The sequence below is a fragment of the Leopardus geoffroyi genome, chromosome B1 (genome assembly GCF_018350155.1).
Source record: "Leopardus geoffroyi isolate Oge1 chromosome B1, O.geoffroyi_Oge1_pat1.0, whole genome shotgun sequence".
Taxonomy (NCBI): Eukaryota; Metazoa; Chordata; class Mammalia; order Carnivora; family Felidae; genus Leopardus; species Leopardus geoffroyi.
This window is the reverse complement of record NC_059327.1, coordinates 72,777,028-72,797,288: the sequence shown is the minus strand read 5'-3', so window position 1 is coordinate 72,797,288 and position 20,261 is coordinate 72,777,028. Positions and strand designations below refer to the sequence as shown.

Below are 20,261 nucleotides of genomic sequence, written 5' to 3'. Positions count from 1 at the left end.
CAACCTTCCAGGACACCTCACTGAATGTGATGCTCAGAGTATTGGTGGAAAATTCATAAGTTGGGATTGGATGCCAGACTGGTAGGTTATCAACACATATATATATATATAAAGTTTATATAGCATTTACATTTTAGAAATTTTATTATGTATTTATTAAATTGTATTTCATTATTTTCTTAATTTATATTGTTTATTTGCATTATATATTGTTTTCATATTGTGATACACAAACTATATATCCTAGCCATCATTATCTTATTAGGATCCAGAGCTAAGTTTCAAGAGAATTCTTTTTGGCACCTTAAAAATCATATTTCCCTGAGATAATATACAATATTTTATATTACTATTATTATGGTCTCTGGTTTATTATTAAGCTGACCTTTGTACCTGTTAATGAGTTGAATTGTGTCCCCCAAAGATATGTTCAAATTCTAACTCCCAGGACCTTAGAATGTTACCTTATTTGGAGAGAGGGTCTTTACAGAGATAGTCAAGTCAAAATGAGATAATTACAATAGGCCTCAATCCAATAGGATTGGTGTTCTGATAAAAAAAAAAAAAAAAAAAGAAATTTGGACAAAGAAAAAGACACATACAGAGGGAAGACAATGTGAAGACACACAAAGAGAACAACATGTAAAGACAGGACTGGAGTGATGCATCTATAAACCAAGTAACACCAAAGATTGTTGACAAACCACCAGAAGCTTAGAAAGGAGAGGAAGGATTTTTCCCTAGAGCTGTCAAAGAGAACATGGCCCTGCTCGTCTACACCTCGATTTCAAACTAATAGCCTCCAGAACTGAGTACATTTCTGTTGCTTTAAGACACCCGGAGTTTGGTACTTTGTTACTTACAATACCCCTAGGAAAATAATATAGTGCCTAAAATAGAGTCTCTCTGTTTAAGGACAAAATATACTAAATATGTATTACTGGAACCTTGTATAAATATATATCTAAATATACACTGGAACCTTGAAATACCAGGACCCTATTCCATCCAGGGCTCTGCTGTGAGAAGGTTCTTGGTCCCAACTCTAAGAAGCTCCTGCAACAAGAGCCAGCTTACCAATGTGAAACTTACAATACATAGGCCTTTGCCTCTAGTAACAATTAGGGATCTATACATGACATTCCAGACCCCAGTCTAGACAGTGGTCTTTCCAGTCTTGTCTCCCATTCTTTCCCTGATCCTTGTCCAGAGCCAAGCAGGTGCTATCGCTCTTCTCCTCCTCTTTGGCTGTCATATGGTACCAGACTAGTAGGAAGCAATAAATACATGAGGGTTACAAGCAACAATGGGAAATGTGTCCTTAGCCCTTTACTCATATTGTCTGTATTTTATCTCTGAGAATGATCATTTGCTTTTGCAGTGTTTTCCCCTACTTGGTAACAGATGACTTATCTGATAGTTTTTGTTTGTTTATAATTTTATTTTTACCTCAAATTCATTAGCTTCTATTAGAGACTTATACATTTCTGATGGTGATGTGGTCAGTCTCTTACTGACCTAGACTCAGGTCTCTTCCATGCTCTCCCTTATCTCATCAGTCATCAGTAAGGTCAATTTTTACTCCATGATATCCTTCATTTTCTTCCTTTTATATTCATCCAAATTTTCCAGTTTTCTTATCTAGCTTCTAAAGGCTATTGTAGAATCTTATGTGGATTCTGAAGGCTATGTAGATTCTCAAGACCATTAGCTGGTCTCCATGCCTCTTGTTTCCAATGTAACAGCTTTGCAACTGTAAAACAAATAGTTGAAGTACAAGAAATCTGACTTCTTAGATTGTATCATCTTGGTTTTATCTTTTCAACCAAATTATAAACTCTCTGAGGGCGTGGATCTTTGCATTCCTACAGATTTATCAGATGCACCATTCAGCCCAGAATAACAATGAGAAAACATGAACTTTAGAGATATTGCCTAGAATCCTGGTTCTACCACTTATTAGCTCTGTGAGATGGGACAAGTTACTCAACCTTTATGTTCCTCAATGTCACTCATCTGCAGAGTAAGGAAAATGGTAATATCTACTCTGAATGGATTATTATGGAAGATGAGTGAATAAAGCACTTAAAACAGTACCAAAAATGAATAGTAACTTTTCAATAAAATGTTCATTATCTTATTGTCTTACACTTCGATGTTCACCAAATATTTGGAGACTAATAAAAGATAAGTTGAGTTAACACAAGAATAGAAGCACCTATCTGAACCTATTTTATCTGAACCTGTGTTGCACCTCTCACTTAAGGTGGTGTAGTCCTGAGTCTTGTTGACTTCCATGAGTATAAAATAAGGGTAATAACACCTACCCATAGGATTGTTGTAGAGATTACTATAAATAGGTTGCTCTTGGTCAGGGCTGAATCCAGTGTCTGACACATGGTAAATGTGTAAGTAAATGGTACCCAGGAGAAAGAGTGATAATGGTAGTATTAATAGTAGTGAGGCAGCAGTAGCAGTGATGGCGTGGCAGTAATAATAGCAATAATGGTAGTAACAGGAAGAAGCAGGATTTTACTTAGTTTTTGGTGTGTATGGAACATATCAGCAATTGGAAGTAGCTTGGGGGTTGTGAGGAAAAGGCGAAGATTTTCTTGACAGTCCAAGAGAGGTGATGGTTGAAGTCATGGGAATGGATGAGGTGCCTTTGAGTGTGAAGAGAACAGTACTGGGACAATCAGGGCATCTAGGGAATGCAAGGACAAGGGGAAAGTTGAGGATCGTGGAGAGAGTATAGTTCAAATTCTTACCCATCAAATCCAGAGAGTGTGGGAGGAAGAAAACAACTTGTAAGGTGGGAAGCTGTGAGTAGAGAGTGCCAGACAGTAAGAGAAAGTAGTCAAGGAAGACAGTGACCTGCCTCGGCCTCTATTACAGTCATTTCTCAACCATTTCCTCATCTTTCCATCTTACTCAGAATTATCTTCCCTTTAATAGCTAAAAAAATAAATAAATATATACGTACGTTAATGAAATTAAAAACACTATATTTTAATGCTATGGCTGAATGCTATGGTCCATTAAAACCAATTGGCAATACGTCATGAAGAAAATATGGACATGCTGGAGAGAAACAAATATGCTTTTCATTTTAAGAAGCAAATTATGGCCTGAAAGTTATATTGTGAAGCTGAGGACATATATTTGACAGGAGAAATTGAGAAAGCATGGAATGTGCCTTTACTCAATATATTTGGAATCCTTGCTGAACTCTAACATGTACCAGTGCTTTAGAGAAAGAAACATTTTTTAATTGGTGAACCCAAAAGTTATGTCCTAAATTATTATATATATATATATATATATATATATATATATATATATATGTATATATTTGAACACATATATATGTTCATTGTGACTTTCTCTGAAAATTATTTTCTAAGTATTTTTTTAAATATGAAGGTTTTATCAAAAAGCAATTTTTGCTTCAGCAATTCAGATAATATTGATTAATGTCTATCTGATTTCGATGTTGTCAATGCTTTAGTCGCTTTGTTCCAAATGAAACATATTTCTCTTGGCTTCCTGCTTTTGCTGTAAACAGCCTGAAAAGCAATTACAAATTAAAAATCATCCCTGTTCAGGTAAATAGTAAGATTATATTTATTTATTATTTTGATATTTCTCTTTTTTGTCTCTATATACTGTTTTTAAATATATTGTTTAAACAAAGTATTCAATACAATATAAATATAGCAACTATTATACCTAGAACAACCAAAACTGATCTATAGCTTCTTCTCTAAGAATAGTTCCAAGGATACTATCTTAGACACCTTCCTTATAATGGTTGCTGTTGCCATTAAGCATTGCACATGGCCTTTTAAAATTTATACTTTTTATTTATGATACTTAAACATGCAGTGGTCATAATGCAATATAAAATAGCTTCAATTAGTATACATATTCTTTTTCCACTTCAATCTTTAAAGTAATAATAATAAACTCCCAGTGAACCTTTACCCTGCAAATGACCTGATATGACATATTTGAACTTGCAGTGAACTTTCACATGAACTTTCAGTTATCCTCTGAGAAATATAACAGATGGAAAATAGGCAGATTTTTCAAATATTTTTAGATGCAGTGCTTGGACATGTTTAACAGAGACAACAAGGCCGACTATCTCTTTCCAGTGTTTACTTTGCTGACTTTATTGTACTGCATGCTGTTTACTTACATTATATGCATGAATTAAGAGGTTCAGTTATAGTTCTGTTTGACCAGCATCTTGATTTAAAAAAATTTTTTTTTAACGTTTATTTATTTTTGAGAGACAGAGACAGAGCACGAGTGGGGAAGGGACAGAGAGGGAGACACAGAATTGGAAGCAGACTCCAGGCTCTGAGCTGTCAGTACAGAGCCCAACGTGGGGCTCAAATCCACGAACTGTGAGATCATGACCTGAGCTGAAGTCGGAGGCTTAACTGACTGAGCCATCCAGGTGCCCTGACTAGGATCTTGATTTTAAACCAGCACTTGTATATGTGTTTAAAGATGAGGCTAAGAGGGTCATGAAATATAACAAATTGTGAGAGAACTTTATCAAACTTATTGAAATAATACTGTTTCAAATCATTTAGATATGAGGGACTTTCAAGGATCTATTTCAGATTTTAGAATATGAATCAGCTATAATGTCTTTCACTTTGAATGGTTTGTAGCTGGAAATTCAGTTCAAAATACACATAGTTTTTGAACGGTTATTTGGGAAAGGAAGAGGAAAATTAAGGGAGCACTGGCTATTGTTGATAACTGCTGTGGTATGAGATAGGCTCCTTGGAGGTATTTAATCTTAGCAACTCTCTTCCCTAAGTAGTTATCTTATTCATTTTGCACAACAGGAAAGGGAGACAGAGAGGTTGCGTAACTTGCCTGAGAAGACACAGCTAAACTGGGGAATTAAATCCGGGTCTCCAAGACTTTCAAGTCCTTTCTCTTGCAACAAGTTTGTGCTCCCAAGAACAAAATATTTTGTTTGGTCAAATGAATGCTAAAGATAAAAGTGTGATTATGCTCTAATACTTCCATAATCTTTGTTTTGAGAATTTAAAGAGTTTATTTCTTTGTATTTGTTGCATAATATTGCTAAATAAGTTAGGTATAAAACTTTCAGACTGCTCTCAGTGATATAAAGATAGTAACTGAGACTGTTGCTTCTCTTGAAAATTTCCTATTGTTTGCAAAAAAAACTATACATCTATTACATTTACCAAATAATGCAGGCATTTATATTATTTATCCACTGATATGCATCTCCTTGCTTAGAATCAATTCTTATTAACGCCCACTTTATTCTCAGACCATAATTTATTCATCCTGAATAATGTTTTAGATGTAGTTTAGTTCAGAGAGAGATTATACTTAATGGACATAGATATGTATAAAGTAGCACACAATTGCATTTATAAGATCAGAATGTGAACTGTATTAAGCTGTAATTAGTCCCTCTTTCCTGACACTTCACTTAGCAACAACAATATCATTGGTGAGGAAAATAAAGATCTTTCCATTTCACAAGGATGTACTCAGAAGCTTGAAGGACCTGTTGTGATCTTGTCAGTGACATAGTTTAAATGGATAGCAAGTTAGGGGCACCTGGGTGGCTCAGTTTGTTAAACATCTGACTTCAGCCCAGGTTATGATCTCACAGCTTGTGATTTCGAGCCCCTCATCGAGATCTGGGCTGACAGCTCATAGCCTGGACCCTGCTTTGGATTCTGTGTCTCCCTCTGTCTCTGCCCCTCACCCCACTCACATTCTGTCTCTCTCTCTCTCTCTCTCTCTCTCTCTCTCTCTCTCTCAAAAATAAATAAACATTAAAAACCATTTTTTTTACATGGATAGCAAGTTAAAGTGAGTTGTTACTCATTTTAAGGGAATTTGTAATACATTCCTTTCTTTAACTTTTTAGCTCATTTATTAAAAACAGCTTTTAATGAAAAGTAATGAACAGTTTTCATATTAAAATAAGTGATCCTGTTTTTCTCTGTTTCAATACTGTTTAGGTATTGAAGGTGGAACAGTGTAGGTTCAAGGAGCAAAAGGTCTCTTCCTTCTTCCTTTTACAGCTGATCCTTCAACAACATGGGTTTGAACTGCACGGGTCCACTTACGCATGGATTTTTTCCCATGAATAAAGTACAGTACTGTATATTTTCTATTGCTTATAATATTCTTAATGATATTTTCTTTAGCTTTCTTTATTGTAAGAATACAGTATATAACACATATAACGTACAAAATATGTGGTAATTGATTATTTTGTTAGTAAGGCTTCAGTAGGCTATTAATAGTTTATTTTGGGGGGAGTCAAAAATTATACATGGATTTTTGATTGCGTAGGGAATCAGTGCTCCTAACCCCTGTGTTGTTCAAGGGTCAACTATATAAGTTCTTTTCTCTTGTGTTATTTTGTTATTTGTTTAGAGGTCAGGTGGAAAGCACATAAATTTCCCTCTGTATGATAGGGTGATTTAGTTAGGGATAAAGTTATGATTTCCTGTAGAAAGTAGGCAGAAAACATCGTAGAGAGATAAGCCCACGACTATCTTTGATTTCTTGATATTAGTTAAGACTAATTGGTATATGTAAACTCTAAAACTTACATTTATAATATCGCAATTCCTTAGATTTAGGGTAATCATTATCTGTACAAAGCTAGTTGTGTATGGTGGCACCACAATTATAAAACATCATAGAGAAGGACTGTGGAGTAGGTATTGAAGTATTAATATAGAGAATATATATCTGTATATTAAAAATAGTGTTTCAGGGGCGCCTGGGTGGCGCAGTCGGTTAAGCGTCCGACTTCAGCCAGGTCACGATCTCTCGGTCCGTGAGTTCGAGCCCCGCGTCGGGCTCTGGGCTGATGGCTCGGAGCCTGGAGCCTGTTTCCGATTCTGTGTCTCCCTCTCTCTCTGCACCTCCCCCATTCATGCTCTGTCTCTCTCTGTCCCAAAAATAAATAAACGTTGAAAAAAAAAAAATTTAAAAAAAAAAAAAAAAAAAATAGTGTTTCATTTTTTGATATGGGTATGTCCAAAACTGTGATATGTCCATGACAGAAAACATAAAATTTAGGCATACATGCTTTTTTATCTTCTTGCTTTAAAATAAACCCTGAAAGCTACAAAGTGATGCAACCTCTAAAAATAAAAGTGTCAAATTTGGGGGCACCCGGATAGCCCAGTCAGTTAAGTGTCTGACTCATGATCTCAGCTCAGGTCTTGATCTCAGGGTAGTGAGTTCAAGCCCCGCGTTGGGTTCCATGCTGGGCCTACTTAAAAAAAAAAGAAAAAAAGAAAAATACAAAGTGTCAGCTTAAAAAAACAAACTGTTTAATATAGTTTTTACATTAATTTTTTAATTAATAATCTACATGTGTACTATTTAGGATTCTTTTATTGCAAGTGACAGAAATGTAATTCAAACTGACGTAAAAAGGAGTGGCAGTCACATGCAAACTTGAACACAGATTATATTGTATACTGTTTTTGCCTCTTTTTTAAATATAACATTAGGAGCATTTCATCATAATTAATTTTACTTTTTACCGTTTTTTTAATTTACTTTCTTACATTATTTCAAAAGTGCTCTATAGCATTCCATTATCTGTGTGTATCATATTGTATATTTATTTTTACTTTTTTTTAACATTTATTATTTATTTTTGAGAGACAGAGTGAGAGGAGGGAGGGGCAGAGAGAGAGGGAGACACAGAATCCAAAGCAGGCTCCAGGCTCCAGGCTGTCGGCCGAGAGCCCAATACAGGACTCAAACCCATGAGCTGTGAGATCATGACCTGGGCCGAAGTCAGATGCTTAACCGACTGAGCCACCCAGGCATCCCTATTGTAGTGTATTTAAATATTCCTTTCTTGTTTGACATTTAGATTGTTTCCAGTAGAGTATTTCCAAAGTCTCTGTCCATGTAGAAGAAAAAGCTTGATTGGAAGCTTAACAGAAATAAACTTTAAAGCCCCCAAAATATTTCTCTAAATTCAGAAATGTAATCTTATACCCCCCCTAATTTATTAAAGCTTTCACTTGACTTCTATGAAGGTCATTATTTCATATTAGAAAAGATAACCTTATTTATGTATGCACTCAGAATAGATACATTTGTTTCCGATAATAGTTATGTGATCCATTCTAGGGCATATTATTGTTGGCATAGATTAATATCATTGTTTATATTTATAACCTTGTCTTAGCAGGTAAGCAAGTGCTTGTTACCGTGATGATTTCAGAGCAACTGCTGTCTGCACAGTGGAGGGTCCAAAAAGCAACTAAAAAGGGAAGGAGAACAGCTGAAAGTTTTTTGAAAAGGTTTGCACATGAAACAAAATGATGGGTTTTCCAGTCTATTTTTTTTTTTTAATTTTTTTTTTTAACGTTTATTTATTTTTGGGACAGAGAGAGACAGAGCATGAACGGGGGAGGGACAGAGAGAGAGTGGGAGACACAGAATCGGAAACAGGCTCCAGGCTCTGAGCCATCAGCCCAGAGCCTGACGCGGGGCTCGAACTCACGGACCGCGAGATCGTGACCTGGCTGAAGTCGGACGCTTAACCGACTGCGCCACCCAGGCGCCCCTCCAGTCTATTTTAAAGCACATTAGCGATCAGATTATTTCACAAGGATCGTTATTATAATGACTTAACGTTTTCCCCTAATGTATCTTACATATTCACTCATCACGTTATGTATTAAGTGGAGAGTGACCTGCCCCAACAGTTTTGTAGTTTAGTATGCTCAGATAAACAAGTTTTAGTAAAGTTTTATGGATATTAGCTTCTTTCTCTTAACCTAGAGATGATGTTTAGAAAGATAACAGGTGATAGAATCAAAGCAATAGACCCTTTGACAGGTCAAATGGTACATCCGCCTGTTTTTGTCTCTGGAGGAAACTTCATTCGTCCTAGAAATTTCTCTTTAAACATATCCAAATAAAGAAATATTATAATTTTGTAGCCAAACTTAATTATTTAACAATTTTTATAAAATTTTTGATGCTAGAACCAAATCATTTACATATTATTTACACTAGTGATGCTTCCTACCATGTAAGTACCCCCACATTATTTCATTTTTGTCAATAGTGGTGATCAAAAACATTTAAAAGTAAAAAACAACATCAACAGGAAACTGAGTGAAAATAACCTGTGATCCCTTAGCAGAGAGTTAGAGTGTTTTTATTTTTATTTTATTTTATTTTTTTTTAATTTTTTTTTCAACGTTTATTTATTTTTGGGACAGAGAGAGACAGAGCATGAACGGGGGAGGGGCAGAGAGAGAGGGAGACACAGAATCGGAAACAGGCTCCAGGCTCTGAGCCATCATCCCAGAGCCTGACGCGGGGCTCGAACTCATGGACCGCGAGATCGTGACCTGGCTGAAGTCGGATGCTTAACTGACTGTGCCACCCAGGCACCCCTAGAGTGTTTTTAAATTAAAGATTTGGGGTGCATGGGTGGCTTAGTCAGCTAAGCATCTGACTCTTGATTTTAGCTCAGGTCCTGATCCCAGGGTCATGGGATTGAGCCCCATGTTGGCCTCAGTGCTGAGCATGGAGCCTGCTTGAGATTCTCTCTCTCTCTCTCTCTCTCTCTCTCTTCTCCTGCCCCTCTCCCCCACTCACACTCTCTCTCGAATTAAAGTGTTTTTTAATTAAAATTTAAGATAATTACAATCTGCATTTCTAAGGCTATCTATATAATTAATTAATTAACTAGTTCTCTCTTTCAACATTTGAGTCCCTTACTCCATAGCAGTGACTTCTGGGCCCTGGGTATATAGCTGTGAGCAGGACAGACAAGGTAGCTATCCTCATGGTGTTTAGTAATATGGATAGACATTAAACTAATAACCCACAAATAAAGAATTGAAAAGTACTTTGAAGAAATATTAAAGGGTATTATGAAAAAGAATAACAAAGAAGCATAATTTCAATTTAGCAGTTAAGGAAGGTTTTATTTTATTTTTTTATTTTTTTTAAGTTTATTTATTTATTTATTTATTTAAATTTTTTTTAACGTTTATTTTTGAGACAGAGAGAGACAGAGCATGAACGGGGGGAGGGTCAGAGAGAGAGGGAGACACAGAATCTGAAACAGGCTCCAGGCTCTGAGCGGTCAGCACAGAGCCTGACACGGGGCTTGAACTCACGGACCACGATATCATGACCTGAGCCGAAGTCGGACGCTTAACCGACTGAGCCACCCAGGTGCCCCTAAAGTTTATTTATTTATTTTGAGAGAGAGAGAGACAGAGCACACCAGTCGGGGAAGGGCAGAGAGAGAGAATCCCAAGCAGGCTCCTCACTGCAAGCGCAGAGCACAACGCAGGGCTTGAACTCACGACCTGTGAGGTTATGACCTGAGCTGAAGTGAAGAGCCAAGACCTGAATGCTTCACCGACTGAGCCACTCAGGTGCCCCAAGGAAGGTTTTATTAAGTGATGTTTGAACAAGGCAACCTGAATGATGGGTGCCTTCTTAGGCACCTGCATAAGATAAAAGGCATGAAAACACAGTTATATGTCACAATATCTAGTACATATTATTCAGTAAATATTGTTGAATGAATGAATGACTATTCCAAAAATCAGAAAATAAAGCAAACGTTAAAACGGGAAGTGTAAAACAGTATTTTAAAAGTTAAGTCAAAATCACAGTTGTGCAAATAAATGTAAATGCTGTAGACTGCTCAATTAAAAGATAAAGTCTCTTAGAATAGATTAAAATCAAAGTTCAACTAAGTGTTATGATGCACAGTGAAACCAAACAATGCAAGAAAGTTGGAAGAATCAGTAAGCAAGGAATAAGAAAAAGAAGGACAAGGAGAAGGTAGGGGAGAATGAGAAGGGAAAAAATAAGAGGGAAATGATATTGACAGTAAGGTAGGATTCAAATGGCATAAAATGTATCATTCACAGTGAAGATAATGTGGTCATGCCCTTTCATGTGCTAAATAACAAAGCATTAAGACATTTACGTCTCTTTAGATACGTAAATAGAAAGAGAAATACAATTGCTGTGGAAGATTTTAACAGATCTTCATGTTTATTGAGTTAAATAATAATGATTATTTATTTTTATTTATTATTTATTATTAAATAAATGATTAAAAAGAAAACAGAATATTGGGATAATACAAAAGTTGAATTAAAAGCTACAGATAGAACATTCTCCCCCACACAAGACAAGTATGTACCTTGTTTTTAAGCATCCTCAAAGCTACCTTAATCTGTTTCAGAAAGTAGCAATTTTATAGACCACATTCTTTAATCATATGTTCAATACACCAAATTAATAACAAAACTTTCAAAAACAACCAAACCCCAAAACTCTAGTCTCTAAGAAATGTCAAAAGTATTTGTACCCTGTGGTGCCAGAGTGGTGCAGTCTGGTTAAGTATCTTGGCTCAGGTCATGATCTCACGGGTTCGTGAGTTTGAGCCCGGCATCAGGCTCTGCGCTTGGGATTCTGTCTGTCCTTCTCTGTCCCTCCCGTTTGTGCTCACACGTGTGCTCTCCCTGTCTCTCAAAATAAATGCATAAACTTAAAAAAAAAAAAAAAAAGTATTTGCACATGTAATTATTGTATCAAGGAGAAAATCTTCGACATTAGACTGTTTAGAAAATAAAAGACATTGAGGCTATTAACATATCAAATGTTGTGGTTTGAAGCTAACACTATATTCAAGAGTGACTTGATAGACTTAAAGGCCCCAGATTGCCCTAGGGCTTTCGCTGTAATTGTTGTTGACATCCAAAAATGGGTGACCTTGATCACAAACGAAAACTAAGGGAATGTTGGAATGGATCCACTGTAAATTCATGAATACGTTTTTCTTTTCCTTCTCTTTTAATGATTCTGATTTTAAGAGAAAAAAAAAAATCTCATTTGGTCCTTGAGCACGTGCCAACCTCCCTTTTTTATCGTGGAGCCAGCTCGCTATCGGCAGGCTCAGACGGTTCCACCAGAAACAGTATTTGGCTGGAATCTGGTAATGCTTGTTTTCACTTTATTTATTTATTTATTTATTTATTTATTTATTTATTTATTTATTTATAATTACTGAAGTATAGTTGACAATGTTACATTAGTTGCAGGTGTGCATCGTAGTGATGCAACAATTCTGCACGTTATGCAGTGTTCGCCACCCTCAGTGTAGTCATGGTCCAGCATTATTACGGTATTTTTGCCTCTGTTCCCCATGCTGTACTTTTCATCTCCATGACTTATTTAGTTTATACCTGGACCTTTGCACCTCTTAATCTCGCGTGCTTATTTTTATCATATCCTTTGCTGCAGAACTCATGTTTGAAGACGCTGGTGTGGAAAATTAGAGTGAGGTTCGTCTTCAAATTTTAGGATATGAAGAAACATATGGAACATAAACTGAAACAAATTTAAATGGAGTAAGTAAAATACAAGATTTCTTATTCCAGTGTAAAAGAATTGGTTTTGCATATTCTTAATCACTTATGTATGAAAGCATTTATTATAAAGACCAACCTAGCTAAGTTTTAATGGGCTATGAATTTTGGGTTACTTCTGTTTTATAGTGTGTATTGTTTTTAATCGATTGTTCTATAACAAGCTCGTTAATTCAATTTGAAATTTCTGTATGCCTATGGCAAAACTTTATTCATTTCCTTTCTCATTATACCGTTAATGGTGTAGCTGTTATGGTTAGGCTCTCTGGGTGCCACATATATGGTTTTCTTCAAAAGTTTTTAGAAAGCTATGAATATTTAAATTTTTAACTTCTAGCTAGTTAGTACATGTTGTTCCTTAGCAGTAAAAACAAATAATGTTCCTTCCATTCTTGCTGGAAAATTTCTAGCTATTCCCTGGAAAAGGAATCAGAGATTCAGAATTGTTTTTTGCTTACACTGAAAGCATTCAACACATAAAGTATGTCAAAATCTATTGTGAGCACCCATTAAAAATCAATTGCATTAATCTAATACAAGGCATTTTGAGATTTTTTTTTTGAGAGAGAGAGGTTGTGAAGGAGTGGCAGGAAAAGAGAGGAAGGGAGAAAGAGAGAGACAGAGAGAGAGACAGACAGAGAGAGGCAGGGCTCAAGCTCACCAGATGCGGGACTTGAACCCACGAACTATGAGATCATGACCTGAGCCAAAGTCAGAGGCTTAACTGACTGAGCCATCCAAGATTAGTTTTTAAAATGTAAATGACAGGGGCGCCTGGGTGGCGCAGTCGGTTAAGCGTCCGACTTCAGCCAGGTCACGATCTCGCGGTCCGTGAGTTCGAGCCCCGCGTCAGGCTCTGGGCTGATGGCTCAGAGCCTGGAGCCTGTTTCTGATTCTGTGTCTCCCTCTCTCTCTGCCCCTCCCCCGTTCATGCTCTGTCTCTCTCTGTCCCAAAAATGAATAAACGTTGAAAAAAAAATTTAAAAAAAAAATAAAAAATAAAATGTAAATGACCAAATTAAACAAAATGAAGTATGGTCAATGTCTCATTAAATTATGGATAATTAACTTGACCTTGCCTAGGAACTTTCTTTCCCTCTCCATATATTTATTCCAAGCAACATTATTATAGGTGTGTCTTATATAAACTTTCTAATTACAAGTTTAAGCCTTTTGAATAATTTTTTTAGGACTTTTTAACTCTAACAGTCTTATTCACAAAGGTTTGACCATATTATTATTCTGGATTATTTGTACATATCTTGGTGTGTAGTGACTTCTGTCACTTAAGAAGTATTAATCAAAGATGGGAAAGTATATGGGAAACATCAATTACAGAGTCACAGTAACACTAATTGAGAGGGTAGTGCGTGGCAGGCACTGTTCCAAGTGCTCTCCCTGTATTTTTTCTTTTTTTAAAGTTTATCTATTTATTCTGAGAGGGAGAGAGCAAGCACGAGTGAAGGAGCAGCAGAGAGAGAGGGAAAGAGAATCCCAAGCAGGCTCCACACGGAGCATGGAACTCGATCTAATGACCGTGAAATCAGGACCCGACCCGAAATCAAGAGTACGATGCTTAACCCGTCGAGCCACCCAGGCGCCCCTACTTGTATTTTCATTTAGCCCTCACAACAACACTTCTAGGTAGATCTGTTAGTATTTCTATTTTATAAATGAGGAAACAGACGCAGAGAGGTTGAATAATTTGTCTCAGGTCAAACGGCTAATGAGGGGCAGGGCCAGATTTTGAACTCCCTGCAGTCCAGTTCTAGCTTCTGCACTTTTAACCTCTAGGAGCAAGAGTTTCATTTTAGTGTAGAATCAATGGAAAAGATCTAAAGCTTCTGTAACTGAATTATTAAGGCTTGAATGCCATAAAAAGATAACTTGTTAAATTTTAAAAAAGGAAAATAATATCGTTCCTTATAATCCCAGATATGTTAAAATAGTATGGTTCAGTTGTCTGTGTTACAATCTTTATTGACACTCTTCTCTATTTAGGAATTTTCTCTTTTGTACAAAGTAGAAAGCTCAACAAGATGTTGGCCAAGTATTTTATTTTGACAAAATTTTTAGAGAATTCTTATTTGCATAATTTTTGCAGTCTGTTATTCATTTCATTTTATGAAGCCCCACTCCACTCCCCAAATGCCAGGAACTCCTGTGTTTTATTTTGTAGACTAGCATGTGGTAAGGTCGGGATTTAAACTTAGGGACTATTGAGAATTATATGGGAAATTTTAGGTGCCTGATAAAACCCAGAAGCAGGAAGCAGGTGTCAGAGTGTAGCTATTTCCCTCTACCTAGGAATATGTGCTCTATGAGTGGCTAGGTGGTTTAACTGACATATATAATTCACTGAATTAGAATTAGTGAATGTAGAACTTAAAATGAAAGGTTATTGTGAAAGCCAACTTTAAAACTTTTAATTAATTGATTCATTTTTATTAATTTTTTTTGAGCATGGGCCACACACAATGTTATGTTAGTTTCAGGTGTGCAAATGGTGATTCACCTTCTCTATACATGATGCTATGCTTACCACAGCGTAGCTGCTATCTGAAAGCCAACTTTTAATCTGTTGTTTGGAAGGTGCTTTGTATTAAAGGCTGCTTGCAAACAGTACATGTGTCTATTTTTCATGATGTATCCATAAAGCTCAATTTAGTCACATAATTAAATTGTCAAACAGATTCATTAAGTTGGTTTTAGACTGAGAAATTGATAGTAAACATAATGGGAAAAGTAGAAGTTTACTTTAATTATTGGTCATTAAAATAATTATGTCTCGTATTTGTCCTTGAAGAAATGTTTCACATCTGATGCCATATTGTTTCATCATAGTAGCTCTGTGAAGTAGTTAGGAAGCTGATATGATCTTCATTTGACTAAAAAGGCAAATTAAGTTGTGGGGAAATGAACTGACTTAATGAAGGACAAGCAGGTCTTTAGAATAACAGGCAGAACTAGACCTTAGACTTCCACTCCTTTCTAGTGACCTTTCAGATGACCACACGTTTCAGAGAAGATCATTACTAAATCCTTAAAAAGTCTCAAGTGAGACATTGTTTATTTATATATTTATGTATTATAACTCTGTTTCAAACTAGGATAACTGACTCATTCTATAATAAACTGTCCAATGGCTATAGATCATGTATGATGTAGATGTCCTTTAAGAGGAATTGAACTATAGCAATGATACACATATCATTTAAAATCATCTGTCATATGAAGAAAGTAATAGGACTCAATTAAATAAAAGAGATAGAAAGTGGAAAAAAGTAAAGGGGTTTTTCAAATAGAATTTTAGCGATTTTTTCAAGCTATCATTCCCATGTGTCAAGTTATATTCCTAAGATAAAATTTATTATTAATAATTTATGGAGGACCAAGAGTGTTATCGTTTAATTAGGTGTTTATTTTTGTGGACAAGCATGGCATAATTGGGAAAACCTATAATAATAAACTCTTTATAGTGATCATGCAAATCAGAGATAATTATATGGTCCAGAAATATATCTTCTTTCATGGTATGCAAATATAGGCTTTTTTCATATTTTGCAGTAGACATCTGTTAATTTCTACTCTTTGTTAATAGGGTCCTGGAGAAGTAGTCCTTTGACTTTCAGGACATCATAAACAGAAGAAGGCATTAGAAATTTTTTCAAGAGAAATTGCACAAGCAGGGCCTGCCTGGAATGGGTAAATATGCATATTTTTACAGTTAAAATATGTACATATATTTTACAGGTATAGCTGTAAGAACCTCTTACTTTCTTATCACTGACATCAATTATAATATTCATTATTAGACCCTTCTGAACTTGGCAGTGTATGCCAATGGCCAAGCCATATTCATAGCCCTTTTGCCTTTGAATACCTTTAAACATTTGTTGCATATATGCCCTTTCTCATAATACTTACTTAAAGTTTATCAAAAATTTTAAAACATCTTGACGTTAAGTATGGGCATATATATTTGCCCATTACGTGTGTGCCAAATGATGGATTTAGGTTATAGTCCCAAACAAAGCAACCCGGTAAAGTTTATTTTGGGTTTGCTCTGCCGAAGCAGCACACCCATCCTGTGTCCCATTTCCCCCACATCAGGATCCCATTTCCCCAGAAAACGATCTCTTCTTTCTTAGTACCCTCTGAACAGGTCTCAGGGCGACCTGTGCCATGCTACCTCCAAGCATACAGGATTTCTTTCCTCCCTTGCTCTTGCTCTCCTCTCACAAGTGAAATAGACCTGCTGTGACCACAGGACCAGGCTCCTCAAGGCTTCAGTTTTGCTAATGCAATGAGCTCATGCATTCATTGGCACATTACATTTGAAAGGCTTTGAATTCCTACATTTTGCATATGGCGAAATTGAGGTGCAGAGAGGTGAAGTGGGTAAAATGAGAGAAATTAAGAACCTTCCTTTGGCTTCCAAGAAGAGAAGTAAAATTTTCTAGAAATGTTAGTGTCATGGGGAAAAGTTCTGTTCTATTTCCACTTCTTTCCTCATTCTCTACCAATGTTTAAAAATGGAGGGGGAAATGAATTTTGACTAGGCAAGACTTACATTTTAAAATTAAAACAAAGCAAAAATCAGTAAGTGGGACTACATTAAGCTAAAAAGCTTCTGCACAGGAAAGGAAATGATCAACAAAATGAGAAGGCAATCTATGGAATGGGGGAAGTTATTTGCCAGTCATATTTCTGATAAGGGGGTAATATTCAAAATATATAAGGAACTTGTACAACTCAATAAAAAAAAACGGTGCAATTAAAAAATGGGCAGAGGACTTGAATAGACATTTTCCAAAGATGACATATAAATGGCCAATAAATACATGAAAAGGGGCTCAATATCACTAACATGAGAGAAATACAAATCAAAACCACAATGAGGTATTATCCCACACCTGTTAGAATGTACTATCAAAAAGACAGGAGATAACAAATGATACAGAAAAAAAGGGAATCCTTGTGCACTGTTGGTGGGAATGTATATTGTTGCAGCCACTCTAGAAAACAGTACGGAGGTTCTTCAACAAATTAAAACCAGAACTACCATATGATCCAGCAATGCCACTTCTAGCTATATATTCCAAAATGAAATCCCTATCTCAAAGAGATATATGCACCCTCCCATGCTCATTGCAGCATTATTTACAATAGCCATGGCATGGAAACCATCTAAGTGTCCATCAACAGATGAATAGATAAAGAAAATGTGGTTGGTATATATACAGAATGGAGTATCATTCGGCCATAAAAAAGAAGGAAATCCTGTCATTTGCAACATCGTGAATGGACCTTGAGGGCATTATTAGTGAAATAATTCAGATTGAGACAGACAAATACTAAATGGTTTCATTTATATGTGAAATCTAAAAACACTGAACTTCTAGAAACAGAGACTAAAATGAAGACTGTCAGGGGCTGAGGTGTGAGGGAAATGGGGAGATGTTGGCCAAAGGGCACAAACTTTCAGTTATGGTACGAGTAGTTTCCAGGGATCTAACATACAACATGGTGACTATAGTTAACAATACTGTATTGTATACTCCAAAATGGCTATGAGGGTAGAACCTTAATATTCTCGCCACCGTTGGGGCGCCTGGGTGGCTCAGTCGGTTAAGCGTCCGACTTCAGCTCAGGTCACTATCTCGCAGTCCGTGAGTTTGAGTCCTGCGTCGGGCTCTGGGCTGATGGCTCAGAGCCTGGAGCCTGCTTCCGATTCTGTGTCTCCCTCTCTCTCTGCCCCTTCCCCGTTCATGCTCTGTCTCTCTCTGTCTCAAAAATAAATAAACGTTAAAAAAAAATTAAAAAAAAAAATTCTCGCCACCGTAACAACAACAAAATGGTAATTATGTGAAATGAAAGATGTACTAACTAACCTTATTGTGGTAAACGCTTCACAATATAGACATAAATCATCATATTATCCACCTTACATTTATACAATGTTGTATGTCAGTTCCATTTCAATAAAGCTGGAAAAAATTAAAACAAGAAACAAGTTATGGAAATGGAGGCAACCAAAAACCATTTCGAAGTGGCATGAACTTTGGGAAGGAGTTTAGGAATTCTGGGGATTGCTCTTAAATGTCCTCATTCTACATCCTTTTTTTTTTTTTTTCTCTTCTAGTGGAAAGTAGGGCACACGATAGTCTATTTTTCTGAGGCACAACATGGGGACAGGTCGACAAAATTTTATGTCATGCCTATTAAGAGTTTCCAGCTTTCCGCTCTCAGTATCTGTGCCTTCACTGCTCAAAGCCCACCTTCAGCAACCGAGTTCCACATCTGAGATTGCAGCACGCCATTTCAAGGTACCAAATTCTATTTAGGTGAAGCTTCTTAGTCTCAAACAGAATTCTAGCTAGTTTAAGTGGAAAGAGACTTATTGAAGGATATTAGTGGCTCCCAGAATCTTGTGAGAGCCATAGAACCCAGTTTTGGGTCTCACTCAGTCAAAAACAAATAAAACAAAACAATCAGGCAAAAAACAGTGGTTTCAAACGATGCATGAATAGACAAAAAAGATGTGATATATATATTATTATTAATATGTTCTATATTATTATATATTAATATATTATATTAATTTATTTATATATTATGTATTAATATACAATACATTATATTAATTAATATATTAATACATTATATTATATTAATTAATATATTATTAATTATACATATATGTATATATGTGTGTGTATATATATATATATATATATATATATATATATATATAATGGAATAATAGCCATAAAAAAGAATGAAATCTTGCCATACATGACAACATGGGTGGGCCGTGAGGGTATTATGCTAAGTGAAATAAGCCAGACAAAGACAAATACCATAGGATTTCACTTATATGTGGGATCTAAAAACCAAACAAATGAAGAAACAAACAACAACAAAAGAGAAAAACAGACTTACAAATACAGAGAACAAACTGGTGGTTGTTGGCAAAGGGGAAGGGGTGGGGGATGATAACGGGCGAGGGCAATGAAGAGTTACAAATATAGTTATGAAATAAGTTACAGGAATGAAAAGTACAGCATAGGGAAGGTTGTAATACACTTATGGTGAGCATTTCATAATGTATCTGATTGTTGAATAACTGCTGTACCCTTGAAACTAATTTAATACGATATGTCAGCTACACTTCAACTAAAAAGAAAAAGGAAAAACAGTGGTTGTAGGGAGCCTGTAGGGCACCAGGCAGGTAGGACACTAAGTGGCAGCGAGCCTACTTCATTGTCTCAGAGGAACCGCTTGGCCACACCACTGTGCTCTCCAGAAGAGACAAGCTCCTGGCATGCAGCGGCCACCTCTCGTTGCTCATTTCTCATCCAAGTCCTGGCTAGATGCCTCTGCCTGCCAGGAACTCAGGCCACCTGCCTGCACCCAACTGCAAGAAGACTGGGGAATGCTGGTGTCAAAATGAGAGAGAACGAGCCAACCTGCAGAATCTGCCACAGTTTCCTGCGTCCTTACAAATTCATTGTGAGAATTCAGGCAAGGTATTTAACCTCTCTACTAATCCATCTTCCTAATACTTAACGTGAGGATTTTGGACGCCATGAATTCCAAGAATCCTTACAGTAATACAAATCTGTCCCTGAACTAGTTAGAACTCTGGCTTCTGGTGATAGAACCTTACATGAACTAGTGAAGGTCGGTGCATGATATTTGTTGACTCTTATAACCTAGATGTGGGAAGAGTAAGGGTGCAGTTAGCTTTAGGAGTGTCCAGCTCGTCTGGCCTCTCACTTGCTCCCCTTTCTG

At 36.3% G+C, this 20,261-nt stretch overlaps 1 long non-coding RNA gene across 3 annotated transcripts in view; it reads left to right on the top strand.

Annotated features, from left to right (window-relative positions):
• The window catches only part of LOC123591199, a 50,081-nt gene continuing 29,820 nt past the window's right edge, over nucleotides 1–20,261 (top strand). For 2 of the 3 annotated variants that reach the window (XR_006709164.1, XR_006709163.1), the window contains exons 1-5: nucleotides 1–81; nucleotides 8,240–8,351; nucleotides 11,910–12,031; nucleotides 12,340–12,446; nucleotides 16,066–16,169. This is a non-coding gene — a long non-coding RNA (uncharacterized LOC123591199). Of the gene's footprint in view, nucleotides 82–8,239; nucleotides 8,352–11,909; nucleotides 12,032–12,339; nucleotides 12,447–16,065; nucleotides 16,170–18,716; nucleotides 19,002–20,261 lie in introns of those variants that run through there. The other variant, XR_006709162.1, reaches the window with a different exon arrangement.